This window comes from Dreissena polymorpha, chromosome 4 (assembly GCF_020536995.1).
Source record: "Dreissena polymorpha isolate Duluth1 chromosome 4, UMN_Dpol_1.0, whole genome shotgun sequence".
In the NCBI taxonomy this organism is placed as follows: domain Eukaryota; kingdom Metazoa; phylum Mollusca; class Bivalvia; order Myida; family Dreissenidae; genus Dreissena; species Dreissena polymorpha.
The window spans coordinates 118,758,791-118,766,661 of NC_068358.1; positions in this window are offsets into that span (position 1 = coordinate 118,758,791).

Consider the following 7,871-nt stretch of genomic DNA (forward strand, 5'->3'; position numbering starts at 1 on the left):
AATTATTGCCCTTTTCATTATATTATACAAAATCCTTGTAAACACTCTAGAGGTCACAATATTGTTTCAGATTTTATGAATCTTAGTCATAATATTTATTTTTGTAAGCAAAGTTTGATGTTTGGTAAGGGGGGTCAACTCAAAATATAGGTCACCAGGTCAAATCTTACAAAAACAAAACACTCCATATGCCAGTGTTTTGGTTCAATAATGATGAAACTTGACCAGGATGTTTGTCTGGACAATATCTAGATCAAGTTTGACGTTTGGTAAAGATTGCATGAACCGACTCCTCTCAGGTGAGCGAACTAGGGCCGTCTTCGCCCTCCTGTTAATCTCACCTGAGCACAAGGTGCTCCTGGTTAGCCTTTGTGATCGCAATTTGTCCGTGATGCGTCGTCAAAATTTGCCATGAAAATAAAACAGCGGTTACAGTACTCTATCTTTGAGCCTTATTTGTCCCACTAATAGCTGGGTCGAGTTCAGAACTGGGCTGATGGGGTAAAATTTAATGTCAATGTCATTTTAAATAAAAAGCGGTTGACACTCTATGGTCTACATTTATTGCCACATTTTCATGAAATTTGGCCAGAACAGTTGTCCCAATAAAATGTCGGTGGTGTTCAAAACTGGGTCACATAGGGTCAAAAACAGTGTAAGCTTAATCACAATAAAGGTCAAACTAATGATTTAAAATTATGTTGAATAAAACACATTTTATTTAATTATTATTAACTTAAATATAATTGAGATCACCGACGAATCAAAATAAAATTATTCTGAAAAAGCGCAGACAAAGGTTAGTTTGTTAAAAAACATCGTTTTGGTCAGATTTAAAAAAAATGTACTTGTTTCGTCAAAACTTAGTTTAAGGGCAATTGTCGATTGGTCATTAACTATTTGCTGTGCCCGAGGTTCGCACATCGATTTCAGCGAATAACCCAATGATTAGTGATTATACACCAGGTCATACTGGACGTCAATTACATTAAATCTTGTCACTTCGATATAGACTAATTTAATTAAAAGAAAGGGGTTCAGCTATGAGCTACATACAAAAATTTAGCACAGTACGAAACCATACTCCCCAACTATCAAATAATAAACAATCGAGCTTTCAACTCTTGGGGCGCATGAAGATATTGACACTTTAAAACCCCAAAATTGACATATTCTTGTGATCATGATCATGAAACTTCATTGATACATTGATCATGACTCGCAGATGACCATGATTTTGAGGTCACTAGGTCAAAGGTCAAGGTCACAGTGACCCGAAATAGTAAAATGGTTTCCGGATATTAACTCAAGAACGCATACGCCTAGGATCATGAAACTTCATGGGTAGATTGATCATGACTCGCAAATGACCCCTATTGATTTTCAGGTCACTAGGTCAAAGGTCAAGGTCACGGTGACCCGAAATAGTAAAATGGTTTCCGGATGATAACTCAAGAACGCATACGCCTAGGATCATGAAACTTCATGGGTAGATTGATCATGACTCGCAGATGACCCCTATTGATTTTGAAGTCACAAGGTCAAAGGTCAAGGTCACGGTGACCCGAAATAGTAAAATGATTTTCGGATGATAACTCAAGAACGCTTTTGCCTAGGATCATGACACTTCATAGGTACATTGATCGTGACACGCAGATGACCCCTATTGATTTTCAGGTCACTAGGTCAAAGGTCAAGGTCACAGTGACAAAAAACGTATTCACACAATGGCTGCCACTACAACGGACAGCCCATATGGGGGGCATGCATGTTTTACAAACAGCCCTTGTTACAACATTTATTGCCAATAATGCAAAGCTAATTGTTTTAATTAATAACTGATCCACAACTGATCACAGGGGAAATATCACACGGACTTGGCAAATACGAGAAACTGTCTGGTTTTGTATAAAAATAAATGTTTAGTATAAAAACAAAGCATAATCAAAATATATTTATTTTGTGGTTTTTCTAATTTGCTTATTTAGTGGAGAATCAATGAAGTACGATATTTGACGACCTATCGCGCAACAAGTTTATTGGAAGGCGTAGTGGTACGAAAACGTACAATGTATTAGTTTATTAATGGACATATAATAACGATCGCTATACGCAACTTCAGCAAATAGCAGTACATAAGTGAATGTCAGCCGGAATAACTCAGTTGTGAGAGCGTTAAACTGAAGTTGTTTACGCAACAGTCATCTAAAGGCCCCCGGTTCAATCCCGGGTTCCGGCACGAACGGAACAGTTCGGCGGCTGACAATAAAGCTTTATTTTATGTAGACATTTTAAAATCCGTTTTACTACAATTGAACATTTTTATTTAAATTAATGGATGCAACGTGGTGACAACGTTAATTAAAATTTCTTACATCACTTAAATATCTTATAAAAAATACACGTGTTTTTATATAAACAAATAAATGCAAACAACACATCTATTATCCATGTATTTTTATGGTTGTCTATCATATGCATATCCCTACGACATATAGAGCGCGAAGCGCGACACGTATTATTGATTGTAACAATGAGTTGCGATAAAGGAAGCAGCTGCTTATCAAGGAGGAGCTGTGTCCCAGAAACTCGTTTCCCTAGATTCAAGCACTCCTCGGAGTTGTTTTTTTTAAAAACCAAATATAGAACGCGCGACACGTATTACTATCCAGGTGGTATGGGCCCTTTAGCATTATCCGACCATTACGTCCATAGTTATCTTCCTTAGAATTTGAGAACTTTTGAAATCCTTGTTCGAAGTCCAAGATTTTCATCAGATTGTTCCCAAACTTTCACAGGTTTTTTTTATCAATGAGGACCCAACCCAAACTATATATGAGCAATATCGGACCATACGTCAAGAATAATGTCTCTTTGAATTAAATAATAAAAGTGAAAAACTGCTTGGTTAGGTGATTATGTCAACATTTTTCATCAGATTCTTTCCAAACGTACAGTGTCTTCATATCAATGAGCATTTTTACCTCATTTAAAATGAGAAACATCGGGACAATAAGTCCATATTTTTTTCTATTAAATTTGACAAAATAAACAATTTCCACTTGTTTAAAAGATTTCACAACTTTCGTCTGATTTTTTTTATATCAGTATTACTTGAACCCTATTGAAAATGATGAATATCGGAGCAATAAATCTATTATGATCTTTTACTGAATTTCAAAGTATTGTGAAATGCAGCTTCTTTATACAATTTACAGTTTTCATTCATTTCATTTTTTTAAACTTTTACAGCGTTTTCACATCAATGAGTACTCAACCCCTATTGTAAATGAGCAACGTTAGAATAAGTTCAGAATCATCTCCCCTTGAAGTTGAGAAAAATATGAAATTACGCTTACAAGATGAAGCAGATTTTTTAAAACCTACACAGTTCTGTTCCATTAATGAAAACTGCACACGGATACCAGTAAAAAAAGGAAACCAATGTAAATGGGTGTATATTTGATTAGGTTCCATTCTTAATAAAAACATATTCAAAACACAATTAGTAAAGCAGTGTCGACAGACCGTTTATCAGTTAGGTACATGTCAGACGGACGTCAACCTAAGCTGGGCACGACCTTATGTGACCCAGATCGCGATTATGAAAGCTTATTTGACGCACGTCAAAAACTGTGAAGAGAACACCGTTACGGACATAAATACTTGTTTGATAATATTATTTTATTTCAATTTAATTTAAATGAATTTTTTGGCGTTGTTTCATTGTATAAAGTGATCATGAGTGGCTATTACATCAATTCCAAATCGTCAGTGACTTAATCAGAACATTAGGTGCGTAACGGTGTAAATACACATTTTAATTACGTTTTACAACTTTAAGAACTTCTATAAAATGCTTGGGTACATGTTTATATACTAAATTCTTCTTTCATTGGACACCTTTGTGAAAACTTTATTATGTTAAAACACGCTGGCAGTTTTTGTTGAATCTTAATGTATATAAAAATCTTCTTTTTTATGCGGCGTAACGGTGTTGTCACATTTGTAACGGTGTGGACAGATTATCTTATACTTTCATATTCTTGTTTATTCGCATCGTGTTTTTTACTAGAAAGTATGTCAGATAAGTTCCATGTAAAATTTGTGATGTTGTTTGAAAGACAATCGGCGATATGAATACAAACTTTATTCGCATCATATTGTTTGTATAAATTTCTCCAAACTGTTACGATGTTGTCAACACCGTTTCTCATTCAGCGTGACGGTGTGGAACGTAACGGTGATGACATTCGGGAATTCTGACAGAACTGATTCCAACTGTATTAATTCTCCATTTTTGTCTGATTAATTCCATGTTAAATTTGCGATGTTGTTTGAAAAAAAATCGGCGATATGAAAACGAAGTTTATTCACACCATAATGTGTGTATATATTTGTGCACACCGTTACGATGTTGTCATCACCGTTACTAATTCAGCGTAACGGTGTGGACTGTAACGGTGATGACATTCAGGCATTTGATCATCCACAAACAGCATGCTACTTGTCTCAAAATCACATTACGAACACATCATTTTGTAGCATCTTAGAATACATAATATTTGAAAATCATAAAAGAACAGGAAGTGGAAATAGCAAATAAAATGGAAGAACGGTGTTGACACTGAATAAAAGTACGTTCAATATTTTACTTACTTTTTGATGATTTTCACATTTTTCGCGCTCTTTTCATTGCTTTATTATGTCGTAAAAGGTTGAAAAATGTTTTCTTTTCGGAAAAAGTTGTATCCCCGTATCATTCCCGTGCGGTAGATGAAATTTTGTTCGTAACGGTGTCGACTTGAAAAATTACGGACAGAGCCATAACTGACCATTTATAAATATTCTGCATATAAAGTTACTAAATGTAACTGTTATTAAGTTAAGTTTAAATATATTTAGCTCCATATGGTTGGGTTTTTATTTTCGTTTGACATTCTTTTATAAAACAATCAGGAAAATTACTCTTTAAGAATTCGGACAACACACCGTTACTAAAATACATAGGGGTAAGTTGCTTCGACAAAGCATAAAACTGCTTTGAGCGTGTGATCTGCTAAGAACTTTTATCTAATATTGTTTACATATTATTTAATATTGTAATTATGAAACTTATCTCTGTTAATGTCTACCATTTATATAAATGTTGAATATGGACAGTGAATGGAACCTCATCAAATATTCACCCAAATAAAATGAACTATGAAATATTTGGGAGTTACAAAATCATAGATAATGGTTATTTGGGGGTTATAACACAACATCATAAATAATGGTTATTTGGGGGTTATAACACAAAATAATAGATAATGGTTATACCAGTATATTTTTCTATTTTGTTTAAAATAATCGGCCAATATATTAATATTTACAGTAGAAAAAAATCGTTCCATGTAACTTCATTGAGTGCCTTTAACTCTGAAATTCCCGACGCCCTTTGATGCCTTGCATTAATACTTATCTTTTATGCATATGATTTGAATATGTCAACAAGTTATGAAATAGCTATAAAGAATGTACTTAAGCGATTTTTTTTGGGAAAATATGTGTATTTTAAAAATCGGGTTTTGTTGATTTTTTCTTCTTCGGAAGCGTATGTGTCAAAATTCACCTGTTCGGACACTTCATTTTTCGCATTTTTCTCTGAAACTGCATTAGAAAAGCGGTATATAGGTGTGTTATTCTAAAGACAATTACGTTTGCTAAAATAAATATTTCCTTTTTCTAGAAAGTGTTGTTTCATATGCTTATCATTGCAATTTGAATTGCTGTTAGTTCCTAAGGCCTAGAAAACATGTTTGTTTCAGATTACGGGCTCAAAAAAATTAGGGTCGGTAGGTCGGGATATATATATATATTATTTTTTAACTGTAGGATCTGATATTTACTGATGGCAACAGTGTGAATCAGATATGAGTCAGTAACCCCGTGTCACTATCAATCGATAATATCAGGGGTCTATTGCAGTTTTATGGCTTTGTTTTACCTACATGTACCACATTAATTGGTTCGAACAGTGTACTTCTCCGTGATAAAACCATGACAAGTTACGTAAGAGACTGATGATAGCCAACGGATGTTATCCTCCTGAAAATTGTGCTTTTAATGCATAATATTATAAAATCATGTTTTTCGACACATAAAGCGTTTTAAACAAATCAATATTTAATTCATAAAAATATAACACAAGTATAAATGTTCCGTTAAATTCCTAAACAAGAATAATAATTTGTAATCCGAAACACACTTCCGATTTTTATCCCATGCTTTTGATAACTTTGACATACAATGATGAATTTAATGTATGGTTAGTTTCAACATAACAATAAACACAATCCACGTATATTCTGGCTATTTATTGTATATCATAAAATAAATTGTGGTCCAGTTACAAGTAAGCTGGGTAAAACAGCTCTGCCGCAAAAAGCACACCAGTGGTAAGAGACTGGTTGACACCTTGTGAACTACAAGGGTTACAAGTAATGCATCAACTACAAAGTAATGGTAAACAGCGCTGTCTTCATGACTAACTAATACATGTACGTGAGAAGAAACTACATGTACTGTTCGCAGATTTTTATTTTTTTATTTTCTTTAATTACCTTATTGTATATTTATAATTGTATATTGTGTCAAAAAAGTTTTGTAAAGGGAATTTCCATAATGGAATTATGTTCTTAGTGTGATAGGTATTCGATATTCCAACAATATTAATTTCATATGATGTTGATTGCAAATTTTATTTTATATAAATTGGTTATCATTATACCAGGTTCATCATATTTGTAATGCTTTTTCAGAACGTCAAAAAAAGAGCCATGCTATACCATTCATATGAAGATAAACAGTGCACACACATCTCGACCTGTGCGTTAAGACACACTCTCTATAAAGTTGCATGCGTTGCGATATGAAAAGCTATTACATAATTTTGAAAAATGGGTTGCGTCTAAGATTATGCAAAAGCGAACAACTTCGATGCCTTCAGCGTTTTGATTTATTAAGATTTTACCCTGATAAAATAGTTTAACTCTAAAAACCAATACTTTAAGATAATTTATTGAAATATTATGGAAATAGTTTTCACTTTTGAACAATCATATTCAATTTGTTATTATTTCTTTTTTGTTTCTACACATTAGACAAGTCTAATTTACATGTAAAACGAAGCATCATTCATGGGCTTAGTTCAATATTATCCTGTCGCATATTATAGAAGCTAATTCATTTACAATTATAGTCAATACAACACTGTATTGACACTCATTCACGCTTTTCACGTGTTATTCCTGTGGATTTGTTTTATCCCAGAGTCATAAATATGTATTATTAACCCATTTATGCCTAGCGTCTAGAAAAAAGGCATTGGCAAACAGCGTAGACCCGGTCTGCACTGTTTGCTTAAAGGAATTTCTGTAAGAAATATTCTAAATATGGAAATAAATATACCAGACATCCGTAATTTTGGAAATAAATTGATCCAATCTAGAAGGATGGGAGAGTACACTAGGCATACATGGGTAACATGTTGTTTTTTTCCTTAGTGTATAAAGTACATTAAATATCCTTTGATACCGCGCACTCCCTATGGTCCAGGGGATGCAACCCAAACACAACACCTATATATTCCCAAATTATATACCACTTATATACACATGATTATTATTTGTCTTTCCAGTTTAAATTCTAGATCTACATTTCCAACAAATTGTATATCACCCTTCCCACGTTGGCACCTTGCCTCTCAAGTATATATGCTGTTTATTTATATTGCAAAACAAAGCTCATTAGGGAGCAAACGTTAATTTATCTGATATCTTTATGTTTTCTTTGCACAAAGCAGGTTGTTTCGTGGCAGGAAAACTTCC